The 24,594-nt window shown below is 38.2% G+C and overlaps 1 protein-coding gene and 1 pseudogene across 1 annotated transcript in view; both read right to left on the reverse strand.

Moving 5' to 3' along the window:
• Nucleotides 1–24,594, reverse strand: part of ZC3H12B (zinc finger CCCH-type containing 12B) — a 154,383-nt gene that overhangs the window by 106,866 nt on the left and 22,923 nt on the right. The gene's annotated exons all lie outside the window — the stretch shown is intronic.
• Nucleotides 2,209–5,234, reverse strand: LOC143670586 (partitioning defective 3 homolog; annotated as a pseudogene).

Genomic DNA, 24,594 nt, shown 5'->3' on the forward strand with positions numbered 1-24,594 from the left:
AATGTGGAGAAAGAGCTGGACCTATTCACCGTTGGTAGGGAAACAGAGGTGCAGCTCCTTGGAGGGCAGTGTGGTGGTTCCATAGGAAGTTAGGGGTGGGGTTGCCATATGATTCTGAGACCCATTGCTCAGTATATACTTGGAGGAACTGAGTGTGTGGACTCAAATGGGCATTTACACACTGTTTCTGTTTTTGATCCACAATGGATGGATGTGGCCTAAGGGCACAATGATAGAGGAATGGGAAAAGGAACTATAGTATATACATACAATGGATTACTGAGTGGTCTCAGGAAGGGATGAAGTTGTGAGACATGCAACTAACTAGGGTATGAACCTTAAGGATGTTGAATGAAATGTCAGGGACAAAAAGATAAATATTATCATGCCTCAATCATATGGACTAACCATAATATAAAAACTTGGGGAACTGAAGTGGAAAACATGGGTTATTAGGTTGGGGCCTATCATAAGGGTCCTAGATTGTAAGTTCTTATGGCAGTCACATATAATCAGGAGTTGTAACTGTTATTTCTAAATTCTGAGATACTGAGCTGATTGTTTAAAACTTGGTCATTCCCAGAAACTTCAGGTATTTATGTCATATCTGAGACTGACTCTGAGGCTATGAAAGTCAGCAGTATTCAACACAGGAACTGCTCTAAAGTTGAAAAAGTGATCACCCTTTGAGTAGAGATATGAATGAAGCTGATCTGGATAGGACTAAGGTAAATTAGAATATAGGGTAAAGGGTGATGTTGGGCATATTTTAAAATTTCAACTTCTGTGTGAGACAAAAGGGAGAGATGTTTATTTGGTATGAAATTTATATTTTGGGTAGTGCATTTCCTAATTTAACTTGTATGGTCAGTTTAGTTGAACACCATAAATACATGGAATCTTGAATAGCATGTGAGATCTTGTTGGTATGTCCAGGTTAGTATGATACCCTGATACATCTCAAAGTAATTTGGGCATTGAATAAAGAAGTATTTGCAAGGTCCCCTTAGGGGACTAGGGAGGAAGAGGATATACTCAACTTCTCCATTTGAAGAATTTCTGATATTCTTGAAAACAGTAGGGACAACCAAATCAAAAGGCTGAGCTCTCAATCTTGGGATTTGCTCCTATGAAATTACTCCTGTAAAGGATAGGCTAAGCACATTTAAAATTAGGCTGAAGAGTTACCCCCAGAGAACCTCTTTTGTGGCTCAGATGTGGCCTCTCTCTCTAAGCCAACTCAGCAGATGAACTCACTGCCCTCCCCCCTTCATGAGACCCAACTCCCAGGGACATAAACCTCCCTGGAAATGTGAGACAGAACTGTCAGGATGAGCCGGCACCCAGCATCAAGGGCTTGAAAAAGCCTTCTTGACCAAAAGGGGTAAGAGAGAAATGAGACAAAGTAAACTTTTGGTGGCTGAGAGATTTCAGAGTCAGGAGGCTATCCTGGAGGTTATTCTTATGCATTATAGAGGTATCCTTTTTTAGTTTATAGTGTATTGGAGTGGCTGGAGGGAAGTACCTGAAACTGTTGAGCTGTTTCACTAACCTTGATTTTTGAAGATGGTTGTATACAGAAGTAACTTTTGCAATGTGACTATGGGATTGTGAAAACTTTGTGTCTGTTGCTCCTTTTATCCAGGGTATGGACAGATGAGTAAAAAAAATATGGATAAAGAATAGATAAACAATAAGGTGGACAAAGTGTCAAATAAATTGGGTAGATGGAAATACTGGTGGTAAATGAGAGGGAGGGGTAAGGGGTATGAAGTTATTTTTCCCTTTTATTTCTTTTTCTTGAGTGATGCAAATGTTCTAAAAAATAATCACTGTGATGAATACACAACTATGTGATGATATTGTGAGCCTTTGATTGTACAACATGTGTTGACTGTATGTGTGTAAAGCTTTATCAATTAAAACTTTTTAAAATAATAATAATTGTGGGGAACAAGGGACATGGGAGGATTAGGGTTTTCTTTTGTATTTTCATTTCCTGGATTAATGAAAATGTTCTAAAATTGATCATAGGGATATATGCACAAGTGAGATGATACTGTGTCAGTGATTGTATACTTCAGATGAATTGTATGATGTGTGAATGTATCTCAATAAAATTGCATTAAAAAGTAAATTTATTGTTTGCTTTAAAAAAACAACTGTGCAATATGTTCTGCTCAAGACATTTTGAATATAGTTTGGTGTTCATCTCTTCTCAGGCTTCAGTTTGGCAAGGCTGAACATGACTCTCAAGCCCTTCAGTGTTCCCTTCTTGGCTTTCGTTTTATCATTTCCTTCTCCCTCTCTCTCTTCTCTTTTCCAGTTTTATTCTTTTTCCTATCAGTCTTATCACCTTTCTCTTGGTTTCCATTCATTTGTCTCTCCAGAGAGTAGGAAGGCTTGTCACTGGCTGTGGATACAGGCTCTCCCTGATCCTGAACTTTCTTCTGTCTTTTTCCAAGGTTTCCATGCCTTCATTATCATCATCTACTGTAGGGTTATCATAAGACTTGTCAATTGTAGCTATGAAGATCTCATTGCAACCCCTTCCTCTGATTAACCATGATCAGGGCCAGTGGAAAGGATTGTCCACATTCAAGGTCATCTCAGCCACTGATGTTTGCAGACTCTAATGAGCTGGACTTCTTTAGGTCCAGGGAAGGCCCCACATCTCTGCTGGGGGAACCTGCTTTCTAGTTATCCACTGTATTGATTTTAGACTTGTCAACTATACCTAAATCCATGCTTTTAGATTTTCACGTTTTAACAAAATACAACTGGCTGGCATCTGAAAATTGCTTTGTGCATTTTTCTGTTACTCTGGCATCCAAATCTTTCTTGTTGAAAAGCAAGACGTGGATCAATATCTGGACTCAGAGCAATTGGCTGAATTACTGATTGCAGCTTTAGCTTAGGTACCAGTATTCATGGTCCTGAAGCTCATATCATCAATGGATGTTAGAAGACAATTAATCAGAAAGATGTGGAGGAAGCAATGGCAACTGTCATCTTCCATCATGGCAGTTTCATCTTGGGGCATATTCACTGTGGGGGACAGCTTATATTTACCCATTATCTTGCTGAATGAAGCAATTCTTGAGGGCAAATATTCAAGCCCATCAGTCCTACTGTAGACAGAATGGAAAATTCTTTGTTTCTTGTCATCCAACACCATATCAATGGACAGCTCAGGTCTAGGTAATGTTAGCTCATTGCACTTGCTTATTTGCATCACTACAATAAGCTGGATCATTCCTCTTTGGTTTCCTTTGGTGGACATAGACCTTCTTAGTGTTTCCATAGCATCTTGCTTTGTCTTGCCCAACAGGGACTCTCCATTTACTGCTATCAGTTGATCATTCACTCATGGCCTTCCATCTTTAGAGGCTGCTCCTCCATTAATGATGGACTTGACAAAGATTCCCAGATCTCCATGGTTCTCTCTTGACCAGTTATCTTTGATGCTGACACCAAGACCAGCTGATCCTGAATCATTAAGTGGAACTTCAAACTTCAGGAATTCCCTGGTGCCATCAGGTGTGAGAACAGTATCCTCATCTTCAGCTTTCAGTTCCCATGGGTGGAAGGAGTCTTCCTGGTGAAAGATCAGAAGACTCACAATCCCTTCCATCTTGGTACTTCTCAGCAGGGAGACAATGTCCTCTTGGGATTTGCCTGCTAAATCTATTTCATTTACTTCTACAAGGTGTATCTCCTACCTTAAGCCTGCCATCTTGAATGGCAGTTTTTCTTGGGAGGATGTTTTTCACATAAATTGGAGCTGAGCCACCTATTGTTGCATCTTGGGAAGTGATGCTAAATCCCAAACCTCCTGTACCTGTCTTCAGCTGGATATTAAGCTGCTTGCCTAATTTTTTGGTATTATAGCCACTACTCACATTCATGTTAAATACATTTTACAGGGTTGGAGCCAGGGCAGATGGTGGTTTTCTGGTGGGGTTGGTGCTGTGAGATAGTTGTGGGTGCAAGTCCATCTGCACAGACCGGCTGTTCAATCTGGGGGTCCTGTGGAGAGTCTGGTGTCCTCTGCTGTTCACACTCCTGTTGTCAGTATACTGGCTGTCAGGGCTGAATCTGCTGGAATAGTAAATGTTCTCACTTTGGGATAGTGGGTTCGTACTGCTCTTTATCTGCTTCTGGAACCACATGGAACAAATAATGGGTGTTCCGCATGGCTTGGTGAAACATATGTTGTGTTTGTTCAAATCTTCTCTTTTGTTTAAGGTCATCATCATTAATCTGACAACGCAATCATTCTCATGAAAAGATTTTTTTGTTCAGCTTTACCACCTTTCTCCAATCATTTTACTAATAACCCCAGGGTTCTGCTGCCTCAAGCACTGAAAGGCACTACATGGTTTCCCAGAGGCCCTCCATTGTTGGGGGCTTGTGCAAGCTTTACCAAATCATCCAGAGAAAAGTTGGGTATATTTTCCAATCCAGTATCAGCATATCCAACTAGTTCAACACAGCTATTGTATTGTCTTCTTCTGTCCCATCCTCACCCTGTTCTTGCATCTCCAGCCACTTGTTCACCATGAGATGATTGGTGCTCAGGGACAAGCAAGCATTGTCTCTCTGAAATTGGTTAGACCAGTTACTAGTATCCCTTGGGAGGCTTCTGCAGTTTTAATCTTCCTATCACAGGCTTTAGGTTATCAGCAGTGTTTTGCTTGAGGAAGCCAGCTGTTGCAGACCAGCAAGTGGGATTTTTCCATGAAGACTCTTCAAAAAGAAAACATTATCACTAACAGAAGTTGAGATGCCCATTAAATCTGGGTCACTGCTTTGTCGGACATGAAGAGGCATAATTGCATAAAGGACAGAAGGTATGACCTCAATTTCACTTGTTGCTTGATAAGGCTGAAATATTGTTGGTGCCAAGCTCACTGTTAAATAAATAGCTCTGGACTCTGGGGTGCCTGTGGAGCTGGCACTGGTGTCATCACCTCTGTGATGTGGCTCTTCCTCGTCAAACACTACTACCAGTCTGTCTTTATCATCTGCTATATTGCACAGAATGTCATCAAGACTTAGTATTCCTCCATCTCCGTGCTCCAATCAATGCACCTGAATCCAGTAGTTTGGTCCTTGGTGATAGCCTTCCTGTATCAGGTCAGCACTTGTTCGATGAGGTTGAAAGCTTTTAAGTTGCTGTCTCCACATGGCACGACCACCCCAGTCCTCCTGAAACACACCATCACTTTCATGCTGCTGCCACCATCCCGCTGGTGCTCCCTCACTGGTCCCTAGGCTGGAGGGGCCCTGGAGACCGCACTACAAACTCTCGGGCGCAACCCGCGGCCATTAGGGACGTGCGGTGGTGGGGTCAGGGGGCCGCTGTCTTAGTGTGTTCGGCGCCCAAAGGCCCGCGTGGCCTGGCCTCTAGCTGCCCGTGGACCTCCTTCCACCCTCACCTTCGCTTCCTCAGCCTCCAGCCACCAGTTCGGCATCACCCGTGTGCTTCACAGCTGCGGCAGCAGTGGCTTGGGGGCTCTGCGGCGCTTGCGCTCACTGGCAGCCGCTGGGGGAGGGAAGCCAGCAGAGACTGGAAGAAAGAGGGGAGGAGGATGGAGGACGAGGCCTCAGTAAAGATTTTTGAATTAAAAAAAAAAACATGGTCCATGTATATGTTGTCTACAGGAGACTCTTTTTATATCCAAAAACCACAAATCAGGAGAAAGTGGAAGAATGGAAAAAGATATTCTACGCAAATTGTAACCAAAGGAGAGTGGGACGGCTGCACTAACATACAAAATGGACTTTAAATTTAAAAGTTTTACATGAAATAAAGAAGGATAATATGTATTGAATAATCCTTCAAAAAGATATACTAGCTAAAAACATATATATGTTACAACGAAGCCCCAAAACATATTAAACAACATTTGGCATAATTGAAGGGAGAAATAGGCAGTTCTACAATAATATGTGTAGGCTTCAATACTCTATATTCAATAATGGACAAAACATCTAGACAGGAGATATATAAGAAAATTGAGGACTTGTAAAACAATATAAGCTAACTAGACCCAACATATACAACATTCTTCCAAAACCAGCAGGATGCACAGTACTCTCAAGTGCACATGCAACATAATCCAAGATACCATATGTTAGACCTCAAGACGAAATCAATAAATTTTAAAAGATTGAAATCATACAGATAATCTTCTCTAAATAGAAAGAAATGAAGATTAAAATCAATAAAAGGGCGGGCCACGGTGGTTCAGCAGGCAGAGTTCTCGCTTGCCATGCCGGAGACCCGGGTTCGATTTCCGGTGACTGCCCATGCAAAAAAAAAAAAAAAATCCATGAAAAAAGGAAAACTGAAAATTTCTTAAATATGTGGAAATTAAACAGCAAATGGGTCAAAAAAAATCACAGAGAAATTTGAAAATACATGGAGATTAATGAAAGCGAAAATACAACATGCAACATGTGTAATGAAGAACAATGTTCAGAAGGAAATTTATAGCTGTGAATGCTTATATTTAAAACTAAGAAAGATCTCAAAGAATACCTGAAACCACACCTGAATGAAGGAAATAATAAAGATTACAGAAGAGATAAAAGAAATAGACAAGAGGGGTGCACGGGTGTTTCAGTGGTGGAATGCTTGCCTTCCATGTGGGAGATCCGGATTCGATTCCCAGACCATGCACCTGAAAAAAAAAAAAGAAATAGACAAGAGAAAAATGATAGAATCAGTGAAAGAAAAAGATAGTTCTTTGAAACAGTCAACAAAATTGGCAAGCCTTTTGTTAGGCTGACAAAGAAAAAATGAAGTAGGATGGAAATAAATAAAATCCTAAATGACAGACTTGATGGAAATAAAAAGGATTATAAGTGAATAGCATAAACAATTTTATACAAACAAATTAGATGACATAGATGAAATGGACAAATTCCTAAAAACACACAAATTACCAAACAGGCTGAAGGAGAAATAGAAAATACAAACAGAAGCCTATAACAAGATAATAAAATATTGAATCAGGGTGGTGCAATGGCGGCTCAGTGGCAGAATTCTTGCCTGCCATGCCAGAGACCCAGGTTAGATTCCCGGAGTCTGCCCATATCAAAGAAAAAGGAAAGTTACTTACAAAAACATTGAATCAATAATCATTTTTTCCAAACAAATAAAATCCTAGGAAGAAGTGGCTTCATTGTTGAATTCTATGAAACATTTAAATAACATTTTATACCAATTCTTCTCAAACTCTTTCAAAAAATAAAAGAGGAAAGAATACTTCCTAACTCATTATATAAGGCTAGCATTACACTGACTCAAAAGCCACAAAAAGACATCACAAGAGAAGGAGCTACAAGATCTATATTCTATATGAATATTGATGCAAAAGTCCTAAATAAAATACTAAAAAAACAAATCCAGGAATATGTAAAATATACATTATGATCAAACGGTATTTATCTCAGGAATGTAATTTGATTCAATACAGAAAAATCAACCCATACAGTACACTACATTAATAGAATGAAGAGAACAAACTCACATGATCATCTTAATTGGTGTAGAAAAATCATTTGATAAAACCCAACACACATTCATGTATAAAATATTTTAAAACCTGGGAAAAGAATGGAATTTCCCCTACAAGATAAAGGCATTTATGAAAAACCAAGCACTGACATCGTATTCAGTAGTTAAGGAGTGGAACCTTTACCCCTCAGATCAGTGTTTTATTATTTATTTAGCATGGGCAGGCACCAGGAATAGAACCCAGGTCTCCAGCATGGCAGGCAAGAACACTGCCTCAGTTCAGTGTTTTAGTTTATAAGCTGCCAGAATGTAATATACCAGAAATGAAATGGCTTTTGAAAAGGGGAATTTAGTAAGTTACAAGTTTTCAGTTCTAAACCTATAAAAATGTCCAAACTAAGGCATCCAGGAAAAGATACCTTAATTCAAGGAAGGCTGATGGGTCAGGAACACCTCTGTCAGTGGGATAGTCAATGGCTGGCATCTGCTGGTGCCTTGCTCCTGGGATCCAATGCTTTCAGCCTCTGTTCCTGTGGGGGTTTCTCACTGTGCTTTTCCAAGACTGGCTTTCTTCTCTTGGCTTTCCTTGGCTCTCTCTAGGTTCTGGTATGCTTAGCATCTCATGACAACATCTGCTGGGCTCTAAGCATCTCCAAACATCCGTATATCTGTTCTCCAAGTGTCAGCAGCTGTGTCAGCTCTGCTCTGACTTTCTGTAGGCTCAGTTGTTTCTGTTGCTTCTGCAGTTTCTACTCTCTCCAAAATGTTTCCTCTTTTAAATGATTCTAGTAAACTAATCAAGACTCACCTGGCATGGGTGGGGTCACATCTCCATCTAATCAAAGGTCATTCTCACAACTGGGCATGCCACATTTCTGTGGAGATAATCTATTCAAGCTTCCAACCTACAGCACTGAATCAGGATGAAAAGAAATGGCTGCTTTGACAAGATTGGATCAGGACTAAAGCATAGATTTTCTGTGGTACATAATAGAAACATAATAGATTCAAACCAGCACAATTAAGAACAAGTTAAGAATTCCTGCTTTCATCTCTGCCTTTCAGCATTGCACTGGAAGCTCTATCCAGACAAATTAGACCAGAAAAATAAATAAAAGGATTGAAACTGGAAAAGGAGAAGTAAACCTATTTTTTCTCAGGTTAAAAATGACCCAATATATAGAAAATGCCAAAGAATCCACTCAGAAATAACTAAAAGAGCTAATAAACAAATTCAATATGCTGAAGGGTAAAATGTCAACATGTAAAAGTCAGTTGTGTTTCTATACACCAGTAATATACAATCTGAAAATGAAATGATGAAAACAATTTATTGATTTATTTATTGAAAATAACAAAGTACTTTGTTATAAATTTAACCAAAGAGATGAAAGATTTGTATGCTGAAAAACACAAAACATTGTTGAAAGAAGTTATAGAAGTTCTAAAGAAGTGGAGACATATCCCATGCTCATGAAGACTCAATATTGTAAGATGGAAATATTCCCCAAAGTGATATACATATTTAATGTAACCCCTATAAAATTTTAATGGCTATTTTTTTAAAAAATGGAAAAGCCAATCCTCAAATTCAAATGGAATTGCAAGTGGTCTTGAAGGGGTCTTAGCCAAAGCAGTGTTGAAAATTAACAAAAGTAGGGAATCCACAAATCCTGATCTCAAAATGTATGACAAAGCTACAGGTAACAAAACATTATGTTATTTGCATAAGAATCATCATATAGACTGAAAGGAATGAATAGAACTGAGAATCCAATAAAATGCCCTACATTTATGTTCAACCAAAATTTGACAAAGGTACCAAGAACATTTAGTGGTGAAAAAAGCAGTCTCTTCAACAAATGGTGCTGGGACAACAGGATATACACATGTAAAAGAGTAAGTATGGATACTTACTTCACACCTTATGGAGAAAATTAAGTTAAAATGGATCAAAGACCTCAATATAAGAGCTAAAAATATAAAAATCTTAGAAGAAAACATATGAGGAAACCTTAAGGGTCTTGGATTACAATGGATTCTTAGATATAACACCAAAAACAAAAGCAACAAAGGAAAAAATAGATAAATTGCACTTGATCAGAATTAAAAAGTTTTGTGCATCAGAAGACATTATCAAAAATGTGAAAAGACAATATACAGAATGGGAAAAATATTTTCAAACTATATACTTAGTAAGGGTCTGGTGTTCAGATTATGTAAAGGACCCTTATCTCAACTATAAAAAATGTCAAACAACCCAATTACAAAATGGGCAAAGGCTTGAATAGAAATGTCCACAAAGAAGATATAAAAATGTCCAAGAAGCACATGAAAAGATGCTCAACATCGTTAGTCATTAGGGAAATGCAAATCAAAACCACAATGATATACTATATCACACCCACTAGGATGGCTATACATTTTTAAACAGAAAATAAATAACAAGTGATGGTGAGGATGTAGAGAAATTGGAACCCTTGCACATCACTTTTGGGAATGTGAAATGGTCCAAATGCCATGGAAAATATTTTTGTGGTTCCTTAAAAATCCAAACATAGAATAACCACATACCCAACAATTCCACATCTAGGTATGTACCTCAAAGAATTGAAAATAGGTAATCAAAACAAATACTTTATAAATGTTCATAGCAGCACTATTCATAATAACAAAAATTTGGAATCAACTTAACTGTTCATTAATAAATAAATGGATAAATTGTGTTATGCACACACAATGCACATACAATGTGCATAACTGTGGGAAAATTACAAAAAGTGAATCAACATGAAAATACAATATAATCAAACTTATGCGATTCAGGTAAATTAGTGTGTAGAGGGAAATTCATAGTTCTAATAACTTACTTTTTAATCCAATTTTATTGAAATGTATTCACATACCATATAATCATCCAAAGCATACAATCAACCATTCACAGTATCATCATATGGTTGTGCATTCATCACCACATTCAATTTTTGAACAGTTTTATTACATCAAAAATAAAAAATAAAGACAATAATAAAAATAAAAATAAAAAAGAACAGCCAAAACATCCTATACCCCTTATCCTTTCTACTATTTATTTATTTTTGGTCTTTATTCTCTTACTCATTGGTCCATACACTGGATAAAGGGAATGTCATTCACAAGATTTTCACAGTCACCTGGTCACACCACAAACACTATATAGTCACACAATCATCTTCAAGAATCAAGGATATTGGATTACAGTTTCAATTCTAACTATTGAAGCATTTCCTTCTAACTATTACAATACATTAACCCCCCCCCAAAAGATATCTATACAATGCATAAGAATAACCTCCAGAATGACCTCTTGACTCTATTTGAAATCTCTCAAGCCACTGAGACTTTATTTTGTTTAATTTTCATCCCCCTTTTGGTCAAGAAGGCTTTCTCAATCCCATGATGCCAGAGACAGGCTCATCCCTAGGAGTCATGTCCCACATTTCTTGGGAGATTTATACCCCTGAATGTCATGTTCCATATAGGGGGAGGGCAGTAAGTTTACCTGTTGAACTGGCTTAGTGAGAGAGGCCACATCTGAGTAATAAAAGAAGTTCTCTAGGAGAGGATTTTAGGCATAATTATAAGCAGCCTTAGTGAATCCTTTGCAGGAAATTTTTTTTTACAAGGGCAAACCCCAGTGCTTGCTAGAATATCAGGAATTCTCCAGATGGGGAAGTTTAATTGTTTTTCCCCAGTCCCTCAAGGGTTGCCTACTTTTTCTTTTAATAAAAAAGATATCAAATCACATTCTTAAACAACCAGTGGGTCAAAGAAGAAATTGCTAGAGAAATCAGTAGCTATCTAGAGATGAATGGAAATGAGAATACAAATTATCAGAACCTATAAGATGTGGCAAAGGCTGTGCTGAGAGGGAAATTTATTGCCCTAAATACCCATATTAAAAACAAGAAAGAGCAAAAATCGAGGACATAACAGCACACCTAGAGGAACTTGAGAAAGAACAGCAAACTAACACCAACGCAAATAGAATAAGAGAAATAACAAAGATTAAAGCAGAGATAAATGAATGGGAGAAAAAAAGAACAATAGAAAGAAACAATAAAACCAAAAGTTGGTTCTTTGAGAAAATCAATAAAATTGATTAGCCACTAAGAAGACTGATAAAGAAAAAAAGAGAGAGGATGCAAATAAAATCAGAAATGAGAAAGGGTGCATTACTACAGACCATGAATAAATAAAAGAAATCATAAGAGGATGCTATGAACAACTATATGCCAATGAACTAGAAGACTTAGATGAAATGGACAAATTACTGGAAACACACAGACAAGCGACAAAGATTCAGGAAAAAGTAGAAAATCTCAACAAACCAATCACAAGTAAAGAGATTCAATCAGTCATCAAAAATCTTCCTACAAAAAAAAAGCCCATGGCCAGATGGCTTCACGGGGGAATTTTATGAAACATTTCAGAAAGAACTAACACCAATCCTTCTCAAACTTCTGCAAAAAATTGAGGATAAAGGAACTCTACCTAACTCATTTTATGAAGCTAATATCATTTTAATATCAAAACTGGGTAAAGATGCTACAAGAAAGGAAAACTACAGGCCAATATCTGTAATGAACATAGATGCAAAAATTCTCAATAAAATATTAGCAAATCACATCCAACAACACATTAAAAGATTAACACATCATGAGCAAGTGGGGTTCATACCAGGAATTCAAAGGTGGTTCAACAAAATCAATCAATGTAATAGAACACACTAACAAATCAAAAGGGAAAAATTCACATGATCATCTCGATTGATGCTGAAAAAGCATTCAACAAAATTCAGCATCCTTTTCTGATAAAAACACTCCAAAAGATAGGAATCAAAGGTAATAACCTCAGTATGATAAAGGGAATATATGAAAAACCAATAGCCAGCATCATACTCAATGGAGAGAGACTGAAATCTTTCCTCCTAAGATGAAGAACAAGACAAGGAAGCCCATTGTCACCACTATTATTGAACATAGCTAGAGCAATCAAGGAGGATAAAAAAATAAAAGGTATTCAAATTAGAAAGGAAGAAGCAGAACTCTCACTATTTGCAGATGATATGATACTATACTTGGGAGATCATGAGAAATCTACAGCAAAGTTACTTGAGCTCATAAACAAATTCAGCAAGGTGGCAAGATATAAAATTAATGTACAAAAATCAGTAATATTTCTATACACAAGCAATGACCTAGATGAGGAGGCAGTTAAGGAAAAAACATTCCATTCAAAATAACAATTAAAAGAATCAAGTACTTAGGAATGGACTTAACTAGGGGCATAACGGACTTGTACACAGAAAATTACATAACATTGCTAAAAGAAAGCAAAGGAGACCTAAATAGGTAGAAAGACATAGGAAGGCTAAAAATAGTTAAGACACCAATTCTCCCCAAACTGATCTACAAATTCAACAGAGTAGCAATCAAAATTCCAGCAAGCTATATTGAAGATTTGGAAAAGCTAATTACCAAATTCATCTGGAAGGGAAAGAGACCCTGAATAGCTAAAAGCATCCTGAAAAAGAAGAACAAAGTTAGAGGATTAACACTCCAAGACTTCAAAACTTATTATAAAGCCACAGTGGTCAAAACAGCATGGCACTGGTACAAAAATAGAAGCATTGACCAATGGAATTGAATCAAGAGTGTAGAAATAGACCACAAAATCTATGGTCAATTATTTTTGATAAGGTCTCCAAATCCTATAAACTGGGACAAAATAGTCTTTTCAGTAATTGAGCATGGAAGAACTCAATACCAGTAGCCAAAAGAATGAAAGGGGACCCCTATCTTACACTCTACACAAAAATTGACTCAGAGTGGATCAAACACCTAAGCATATTACCACAAAGCTCCTAGAAAAAAATGTAGGGAAACAGCTTCAAGACATAGTAACAGGAGGTAGCTTCTTAAACTTTACACCCAAAACACAAGCAACAAAAGAAAAAACAGATAAATGGGAAATCCTCAAAATCAAAGGCTTCTGCACCTCAAAAGATTGTCAAAAGGGTGAAAGGGCAGCCAACTCAATAGGAGAAAATATTTGGAAATCACACATCGGACAAAGGTTTGATTTCCTGTATATACAAAGAAATCATACAACTCAACAACAAAAGAAGAAACAACTCAATTATAAAATGGGCTAAAGATATGAATAGGCATTTTTCTGAAGAGCAAATACTGATGGCTCAAAAACACATGAAGTGATGCTCATTTTCATTGGCTATAAGGGAAATGCAGATCAAGACTACAATGAGCTACCACCTCAGACGTATAAGAATGGCTGCTGTTAAACAGAAAACTATAAATATTGGAGAGCATGTGGAGAAACTGGGACACTTATGCACTGCTGGTAGGAAGGCATAATGGTGCAGCCACTATGAATGTGTGTTTGGCAGTTCCTTAGGAAACTAAATATTGAGTTGCCCTATACCCAGCAATAGCACTACTTGGTGTATACCCAGAAGAGCTGAAAGCAACAACGCAAACAGACATTTGCACACCAATGTTCATAGCAGCATTATTCACAATTGCCAAAAGATGGAAACAAACCAAATGCCCATCAAAGATGAGTGGATCAACAAAATGTGGTCTATACATTTGATGGAATATTATGCAGTAGTAAGACAAAATGAAATCCTGAAGCACATGACAAGATGGATGAGCCTTGAGGACATAATGCAGAGTGAAATTATCTAGAATACAAAAAGGTAGATACTGTATAATTTGACTTTTATGACCAGCACAGAGGCTTATAATACAGAATATAGGGGACTTAGAGATGTATAGAAGCCAGAGATGGGTGAACTGTTAGTTAATGAGGTTGAGCTCCAATGTAAGGGAATAGATAGGAGTGAAGATGGTTCTCTAGTGGGTCTATAAGTAGTATTACCATATTGAAGATGAACAAGATTGAAAGGGGTTGTATGAACCTATGTGTTCCATTGATTAACACTAGAAATATGAATTAGTTCTTGCAGGAATTACTTCAAAGATATGTTTCTTGAACAAAGAGTGTTTAAGTCCAGGGTACAGGGGGAAAACTTCTATTGCTTGTTAAGAGCTATGTTCAAAAAGAAACCATCAGCACTACCACCACAACAGCAGAGGTAAATAATATGAGAAGGGACAAGATTTAAGAGGTTTAGATTTCCTATTTGGCAAGGGTGTGTTTATTGGTTTTCTTTCTCTTAGGAACAATAAAATCATCTAAAACTGAGAATGTTGGTGGACTGTGGACTTTGGGCCCTCTACATTATGCCTGATGAATGGAGGTGGCTGAAGGATGCACTGACAGAGAAGTAGATTGGTGAACACTAGTGTATACTTATGAATGAAGTTTGTGCTGCTACAAAAAGGAACAAATCAGTGAGGCATGCAATGATGTGAATGAACATGTGGGACATTTGGTGAGACACAATAAGCCAGAAACAAAATAATGAGAATGGTATGGTCACCTTTAGAAAATGCTTATAAGAAAATAGGGGCCTAGATTGTAAGCTTTTAGAGCAGACACATTGTCTGGAGTGCTGATTATTATTTCTGGATTCTGAGAGGCTGTTTTATATATATAACCTGATATTTAGAGATAAGAATGAAACCAAACAGGTTGGGATTAAGGTAATTCAGAACATAGGGGTAAGGAAGACAGTGTCTATATTTTAGAACCACACATATTCTTTGAAACCAATGGAAGAAAGGTTTATTTGGTCTGGAACTGAAATTTTCTGTAGTGCATAATCTAATTCAACTTATTTTGTATAGCTTATTTGAACAATCGAAACACAGGGAACACAGAATAAGAAAGAGTTTCTTTAATCCAGTATAGATTATTGTAATGCCTAGATACATCCTATAGTATTTTAAGCAGATTATCAAAATTATTGGTAAAGTCCCCTGAGGGAGGGGAGAAAGAATATGGAACTATTAAACCTTATCACCAGGGAATCCACTGATACTGTGTCAATCTCTAGGGACACTCAAATGAATAGGTCATGCTCTCCATTCTGAGGCTTACTCTTGTGATGCTTATGTAGGTAGCAGAGAAGCTTAGACTACCATAGGAATTCCTAAGAGTTACTTCCAGAGGTCATCTTTTGTTGCTCAGATGTGGCCTAACTCTCTCTAAGCCCAAATCTGCAAGTGAAATCACTGCTGTTCCCCCTATGTATGACATGACATCTAGGGGTGAAAGTCTCCTTGGCAATGTGGAAGATGACTGCCAGGGATGAATCCAGACCTGGCACCATGGGATAAACAATTCCATCCTGACCAAAAGGGGGAAAAGAAGTGTAACTAATAAAGTATCAGTAGCAGAGAAAGTTCAAATGAGTCAAGAGGCTACTCTGGAGGTTGCTCATATGCAAGCATCAGGTAGACCTTGCTACCTTGCCTGACCTGCCAACCCCCAATCAGGACCATTCCAGCCAATCCTAAAGAACACCTAGGGCAATATATATAAGATTCCACAAGGGTTCCATGCACTAGAGTAACTTTCCAGAAACCCTCAACCTCCAAATGGATCCCTGGTCTAGATAAGTCCTGAAACCTAGCCCAGCCTCTCTAGAATTTCAGATAGTTCCATCTCCCTACCCCATATTAGTGACAGACCATTCCAATATGAAAAATTTAGAATTCCCATAGCCCAAACACCTCTACAGAGAAGGATGGAAAGATCAAAGATGATGGTGGAGTTATACAGAGAAGATAAGATTTAATAAATGAATGTGAATGCTGAATCATTACATTGATATCTCTTTTAGTCTCCAGTATTTTAGAGCAGCTAGAAGTAAAAATCTAAAATTGTGGAATTGTCAAACTCTGAAATATGTTCTACAACTAGTTGCGTTGCTGTGCTTTGAAATTTATAGCTTTTTTGTATGTATGCTATTTTTCACAAAAAAGAAGGAAAATGTTAATTGTGATGATTAAAAAATATTTAAGCCCTCTAGCCTCCTATATTCTGGAGCAGCTAGAAGGAAAAATATGAGAGAACCATATGGAAGCCCCTGACAAACTCTGGGAGCTGTCCTGTAACTACTTGTTGAAGAGTGCTTTGAAAACTATTGCTTTTTTATTTCTTTACTTTGTATATATGTTATACTATACAATAAAAAATTTAAAAATAAAAATAATCCCAAAGTTGGTTCTTTGAGAGGATCACCAAAATTGGCAAACTCTCAGATAGACTGACTAAGTAAAAAGAAAGTAGGCTCAAATCATTAAAATCAGTTTTGAAAAAGGTGTATTACAATTGACCTCACAGAAATAAGAATAATAAGGAAACTATGAACAATTTTATGCTGACAAATTAAGTGAAATGAGCAAATTGCAGAAAGATACAAACTATCAAAAGTGACCCAAAGGAAGAAATAGAAAATATAAATAAGGTATAACAAACAATATTGTATTAGTTATCATAAACTTCCCACAGCAAAAATCAGAGCTCTAAATAGCTTCACTGGTGAATACCACCAAATATTTTAACAAGAATTAACACCAATGCTTCACAAACTCTCAAAAAAGTAGAAGATAAGGTAATATTTCCCATTTCACTCAATGACACTAGTGTTACCCTGACACCAAAACCCAGTTCACATATTTTTAAATGGTTCATGTTAATTTCTTAAAGGTCTTGGGCTAATGTGCTGGTAGGATTACTGACACCATCTATTCTTTTAGAACTTACAATTTAGACTATAAATTGTCTCCAAGGAACTAGTCTTATAGTGAAAAATTATATATTTTAAACAATAGAAGATAATTCTTGCAGCTAACAATTGGACATATAACTGATTTTTCTTTTCCTTGCTTTCTTTTATGCAGTAATCTTTGCAATCCCTCCAGGAATCTGGTATTGCTTCTTATTTACTATTTTGCTAGGTAGTGGCAGTTCTGGTGGCTTCTGCTTGGCCTTTCCTACCATAATTGCCTTAACTCCATGAGTTAGAGAGCTAATGTGGGGATTCTGCCAGTTATTCAGTATGTCTATTCCAATTATGGGTTCTGGAAGTGGGGAAATAACTATAGAATGGGTCTGGGGGCCCACTGTACCCACTGTGAGATGGACCTGAGCTAAAACTCCACTGATCACCTGACCTCCATAAGCCCCCACTCTGACTGGTAGACCAGAGTGACGCTCTGTTTCCCCTGGAATTAACGTCACTTCTGAACCAGTGTCTAATAATCCCCCAAATATCTAATCATTTCCTTTTCCCAAAATGCACCGTTACCATGGTAAAAGGCCATCAGTCTCCTTGGGGAAGGCTTGGAGGAAGATTAACAGTATAAATTTGTGGCAGTGTAACAGGGGTCCTTCCCCAAAGGGACCTGGTCTCCCTGTCACTCAAGGGGTTCTGGGTCTGTAAACTGTCTCAAGTCTGGAAATTGATTAAGGGGCCATGACTCTGTGTTTTTCTAATTCAAGGTAGACTTCTGTTCACTTTACCTAGAATTCTTTTGTTTATACAGCTCAAACAAGAATTTAGTAAACTGCCCATCTATTGTAATTCTAGGTATCCCACAATCTACTAGCCAGTGCCACGTCTCTACCAATCAGATTATTTTGACTCCTGCTTTGAGTCTGCTGTCTATAATGATAGACACATCCACCTTTGGCAGTTAAGTGCTGCCAACTGGCTTCTGCAACTCAGGATCCAGTCATCCCCATTGTGTTTAAGGATTCCAACTCAGTGATAGCTGTTCCCAAAGTAAGGTCTGACCTACAGAAGAGCTCTTCAGGGATGATGGTGCTAGCCTCACAAATTTATTTCTTACAGTTCTGGTAAAGGGTGTACCCTCCAGACATTCCTGAGGTTTAAGAGCAGGCTTTCCATGATAAATCCACTGTAACATTCCAATCTCTTTAAGCCTCTAGATCCCTCACTTACATTATACCAGGGCAGTTCTGGCATTTCAACCTACGGTAATGTTGGCCACCTTTTTTTTTTTTATTAATTCTTTTAAAATACAAAAAAAACCCCACCAAACAAATGCAAATATTTGTAACTTTTGATTTTTCCATTCTACATATATAATCAAATCAGGAATTCACAATATCATCATATAATTGCATGTTCATCATCATGATCATTTCTTGGAACATTTGCATCTATTCAGAAAAAGAAATAAAAAGAAAACAGAAAAAAAATCACACATACCATACCCCTCCCCCTCCCCCTCACTGATCACCAGCATTTCACTTTTAATTTATTTTAACATTTGTTCCCCCTACGATTCATCTTTATTCCATATGTTTTACTCATCTGTTGATAAGGTAGATAAAAGGAGAATCAGACATGAGGTTTTCACAATCACACAGTCACATTGTGAAAGCAATATCATTATACAATCATCTTCAAGAAACATGGCTAGGGGAACACAGCTCCATATTTTCAGGCAGTTCCCTTCGGCCTCTCCACTACATCTTGACTAATAAGGTGATATCTATTTAATGTGTAAGAATAACCTCCAGGATAACCTCTTGACTCTGTATGGAATCTCTCAGCCATTGACATGTTATTTTGTCTCATTTCACTCTTCCCTCTTTTGGTCGAGAAGGTTTTCTCAATCCCCTGATGCTGAGTCTCAGCTGATTCTGGGGTTTTTCTCAATCCCTTGATGCTGAGTCTCAGCTCATTCTGGGATTTCTGTCCCATGTTGCTAGGAAGGTTCACACCCCTGGGAGTCATGTCCCACATAGACAGGGGGAGGGTGGTGAGTTTGCTTGTTGTGTTGGCTGGAGAGAGAGGCCACATCTGAGCAACAGAAGAGGTTCTCTTGGGGATGACTCTTGGGCCTAATTTTAAGTAGGCTTGACCCATCCTTTGTAGGGTTGTTTCATATGAACAATCTCCACGATTGGGGGCTTAGCCTATAGCTTTGATGGTCTTCCATGCTTGTGAGAATATCAAGAATTCAACTTGAGGAAGTTGAATTTTCCATCTTTCTCATCATTCCCTGAAGGGGACTTTGCAAATACTTTTGTATTCACTGTTCAATCACTCTGGGATTTATCAGGGCATCACTCTGGACACACCATCAAAATCTCATGTCTTACTCAAGGTCTCATATACTTATGGTGTTCAAATAAGTTCATAATAACTTATGTCTACATAAGTTATATTAGGAAATGCACTAGTCAAAATATAAATTTTGTACCAAATAAACATTTTTTGCTTTAGTCTCACACATAAAGTAAAATTTTTAAATATTGATTACCATCTATTTTCAGCACCCTGCAGTAATGACATTCCTTTGTTCTTCCTCATGCAAAAGCATTTTTTTAATTTATAATGTTGGCCACCTTTTGATCCATATTTCAGCAAACCATCCAACCTCTTAATGCCTTTTCTAACCCCTTGAGCTATAACATTGAAAGCAGAATCTCTGTTTAGTGGACATATATCAATAAATTCAGCCTGATCCAGCTTTATATTTCTCCCACCACTATCCCACACCCTTAAAATACATTGCCACACATATTCCCCTAATTCCTGTCTATATAAATTAGAAAAATCACTCAGTTCTTTTGGAGTATAATGTACCTCCTCACGGAGGATACTTTGTGCCTCACCTTTTGAGGCCTGTTGGGACTTTAGTCTAGTTATAGGTCTGGAAAAAATGAGGGGTGGTTGGAGTGGGTCATGAAAAGAATTAGAAGTATCTTCCAAGCTATTTGCTTCAGGGCATTCATTTGCAGCTTCATCTGGTGAAACAGGATTAATCACTCTAGGGCTAATCCTTTCAGGTTGAGGTTGGGTGGCAACTCCTCAGGGCAGGCTGGAGGTGGTGTAGCTCTGTCCTCAGGGCATACTATTACAGGGATATCTAGAGAAGACCCAGTATGACCTAGGGTTTCAACCTCTGCACTGACATCATTATCAATCCATATGTCACCATCACATTTTTCATGGTCCCATTCCTCTCCAATCAATGCCCTCAGTTTACTGGTAGACACTATGTAAATTTGAAATTTCAGTTTATGTTATAAAGTTGCTACTCTAACAATAAGATTCTAAGTCTGATTTTTGGAGATCTCAAGTCTACAGCTACAGGAGATAAGATTTTCCTTCAGGACGCTCATAAAAGCGTTTACATCTGTCAAATGGTGTGTAAAGCTTCTCATTTGAAGCCTTGAGCCCATCCCTTTTAGTCATTAATGTATACAGTGTATCTAATAACAACCAGCCAACATATCTATACCTCCTATTTCCATAAAACTCCATAAAGGTGTCAAAAACATTATCCCCCAGAGCCTGGCTTCATACAAGCAAAGCATTAGAAGAATCCAATGGTGATATTTTGACTATCTCTTTTGCCAAGTCATCCCATGGATTGGGAGTATCATTCTGATTATGGGAATCAGAGATCTTAATGCATTTGAGTCCATTAAGAGTAGAAAACCAATCATAAAAACCCATTTTTAAGATTTTGTTTCTTAAGAACCACTCATGGTACCAAACTGTATTAGCTAGGGTTCTCTAGAGAAACAGAATCAGCAGGAAGTATCCATAGATATAAAATTTATAAAAGTGTCTCATGTAACCATAGGAATGTAGAGTCCAAAATCCATAGGCGAGGCTGTGAAGCTGATGACTCTGATGAAGTGTCTGGAGGAACTCCACAGGAGAGACTCACTGGCTGAAGGAGGAAGAGAGAATGTCTCTTCTGTATCTTCCTCAAAAGCCTTCCAGTGATTAGATTAAATGTCATTCATTGCAGAGGACACTCCCCTTGGCTGATTAGAAATACAATCAGCTGTGGATGCAGTGAACATGATCATGATTTAATTCTATGAAATGTCCTCAAAGCAATAGATGGGCCAGCACTTGCTCAACCAGACAAACAAGCACCACCACCTGACCAAGTTGAACTATGAACCTGACCATGACAGATGGCAATGATCAAAACTAAGGTTCAGAGAAGCAAATTAAATTGTTCAAGGTCAAATGGCTTATGGTGATGCCCAGATTTGAACCTAGGCCCATCTGACTCCATTTCTATATGTCACTCTGCTTTCTTTGCAGGGGGAATAAACTCAGGTAGAGCAGCTGGACAGGTAGATGGCTTTTCTGGGTTTATGCAGGCCATATTCTCTGTAGAGCTTCCTATAAGATGGGAGCATGAGCAATTTCTCTTTTACAGGAGAATGGCCAACCAAAAAACTATAAGAATTCCTGTAATGACTGTTATGTGCAATGGGTTACAATAACTCCCTTTTCCTCTCACTTCTAGGGATTTCACTATTGCTTGAACCACTTTTACCTCCTGTTTCATGCTATCTTCCCTGACCCAGGCCCCAAATCTTCAGTGAAATCACTGAGGGCAATTGGAGGCAAGTAAGAGAGAAAGCCTCAAGTCTCATGTGACACTCTCTTCTCCCCACCCCTCTAATTCTCCAGTGCCTGGGTTGATCTCCAAATCCCTCTCACAGCCTCAACCTGTGCCTACCATAAGTGCCTCAAACAGTGAAGCTGGTTGATCCTTTGGAATGCAGACAAACCTCACCTTATCCCTCTAAGAACTCAGGGCCCACCATTTATACCTGTGCAGATATTCAGTTATTTGACAAGGCTAAGTGAACAGGTTGTTTAGAATAGGAACTGTTTTACTCCGTTTCCTGTACTTTCTGGCAGTCAATATCTTTCAAAAACTTCAAAAGGAAAAAAGCATGCTTATTTCATTCAGAATGGGCAACTGAGAAGAGAGACTTGTCTCTTCCATAGTTAGCCACAAAAGAAGGCATCTCAGAAAACTGAAATGAGCAGAGGAATTGTGTGCAGCAGACCAAGGTACAATTCCTACCACTGCCACTTACAGTTGGGTGATTTAGAATAAATCACTTAAATGATCTGATTTACAAAATTGGGATTAACTTGCCCTACCATTCTTACATCATAGAACAGTTGTGAAGCTCAGATAAGATAATAAATGTGAAGATGCTCTGGAAAATGTTAAGTGGTGTATGGATGTTAATTATTATTACCAATACAATTTGGTGCTTCTGACATTTCACATGTTTCTATGTAATCACTTTTATTACTAATCCTACTTCAATTTTTGCTAGTTATTAGTTATCCTATGATTCTAAAGTACTATTCATTTATTCAAAATATATTTATTGATCACTTTCCTTATAAGAGACACTTTACTAGGCATTAGGAGTACAGAGACACACCAGACACAATTATTTTCTCTGGGGATCTCAATAACTTTAGATATCTGTATAGGTTAACTAGGCTTTTGTTGAGGGGGAAGTGCAACAGCTGGCCTGGGACTCTAACAACTGGTTTTTATTCTGGTAATTTAAAAATTACATTTATTAAATTATGTATGTAATACATGCTTGATGTAGAAAAATTAGAAAACACATAAAAGCTTATAAAGAAGAAAATAAAAGTCACCTGTGATTTTCTCATCTAAAAATAACCACCATTAACATTTTGGCTAACTACTGTTTATAACATTGTTGCTTCTTTGGAAAGTGTTGGATTTCAGAAAAAGAATTCTAAGAGCAAAAGGAACTCTTGATGTAGAGCTCCCTCAGCCCCACTCCTCAGTGTACTTGGCAGGTCCAAGGACCCATATATGAACCAATTACCATACTAGTTAGTATTGTCCTCCAGATGGCAAATGAAAACATCCCAGAGAACCAGAAATATGGTCATAATCTGTCTCTGCTGATAGCATTCTCCTCTACCAGTTTCCCACCCTGCCCAATGCATGGAGCTGCACATCAAAGGAGGGTAATGCATCAATACCCCAGCAACTTATCATATCCTAAGTCAATAAGCCCCTTTGTTAGTGAAGTATTGTTGGGGCAACTTTTTCTTTAAAATGTGGCCCTCCCCAAACGGGGAGAGAGAGCCATTTTTATAACTTCTGCAGACCTTTGTATTGGTGGCTCCTTTCTGCTTCTTCCCATTTTCTCTTCCCCAATAAATCTGTTAAGCTTTAACAGATTTAATTCCACTGTCTCAGTGGAATCCTTAATGACCCCGTGCCTAACATCTGATGCCAAAACCTGGGAGGAAAGTCAGGCTGAAGCTTAGCTTCCTGGCCCCTCAGGGCTATGGGAACAGCCTCCCAGTCACTCCATTCCCCCAAACCAGCACAGTAAGTCAGGCTTCCATGTGATTTATGGCTTGAGTTCACTAGCTCAGACCATCTAGACATGATGCTGGCTCACATCCAAAGCATTCAAACATGTACACCTAATTCAGCCCTAGGTAAGTGACACTTCCTGCCCAGATCCTCCCATTGAGAATTTTTTTTGTTGTCCAGGGGACACCAGTGTTCAGGAAACACCAGCTCACCTCAGGGAGGTGATGGCATGAAAATCTGAACTCAGTCAAAACTCTCTCATGCTCATGGAGTGTGGCAGTCAGGGAGCATCATTTGCCCATGCAGCAAAGTAACTTGAGGGATGCCTTGAGTGAATGGCTACGCACTCTTCTGGTCCCTGATGACAAACCAGGGATGCCTGCTTTGTTGTTATGAAGGATCATGGATCTGGGTTATTAGTTTCACTTAATTTTGTCTGGGGTTTAAGGGACACCCCAGCCTGCCTCAGGGCAGTATTCAGGGAACACTTCGGCCTGTTTTAGCACCACACCTAAACCTGGCAATCATGGGAAACAATCAATCACTTCACTGGTTCTAAAATTGCTCTTCCCCTGGAGTCTACTCCTCTTGGTTGTTAACTCCATAATCTAAATACACTCAAATTAAAAGGGGAAATAAAACCAGGGAAATTTATTTCACTTTGCAATTCAATTTGGCCACAATATCCTTTAGAACAACAAAAACATTGTCCACAAGATGGCACTCTCAATTAGCAAACCCTCACTAAATTTCCTTCAGTGCAATGGCAAAATAATTTGTAGCCCCTTGCTCCCAAGCTTGACAAATTTATTACCTTCTCTGTGCTGCTCCATCCTCTATCATTTCAACTCCTTCATAAAAAACCTTCTAAGCTTTCTCCCCCTCAAAAAATCTTTTTAATGACAAGGAGTC

The sequence above is a fragment of the Tamandua tetradactyla genome, chromosome X, assembly GCF_023851605.1.
Source record: "Tamandua tetradactyla isolate mTamTet1 chromosome X, mTamTet1.pri, whole genome shotgun sequence".
NCBI lineage: Eukaryota > Metazoa > Chordata > Mammalia > Pilosa > Myrmecophagidae > Tamandua > Tamandua tetradactyla.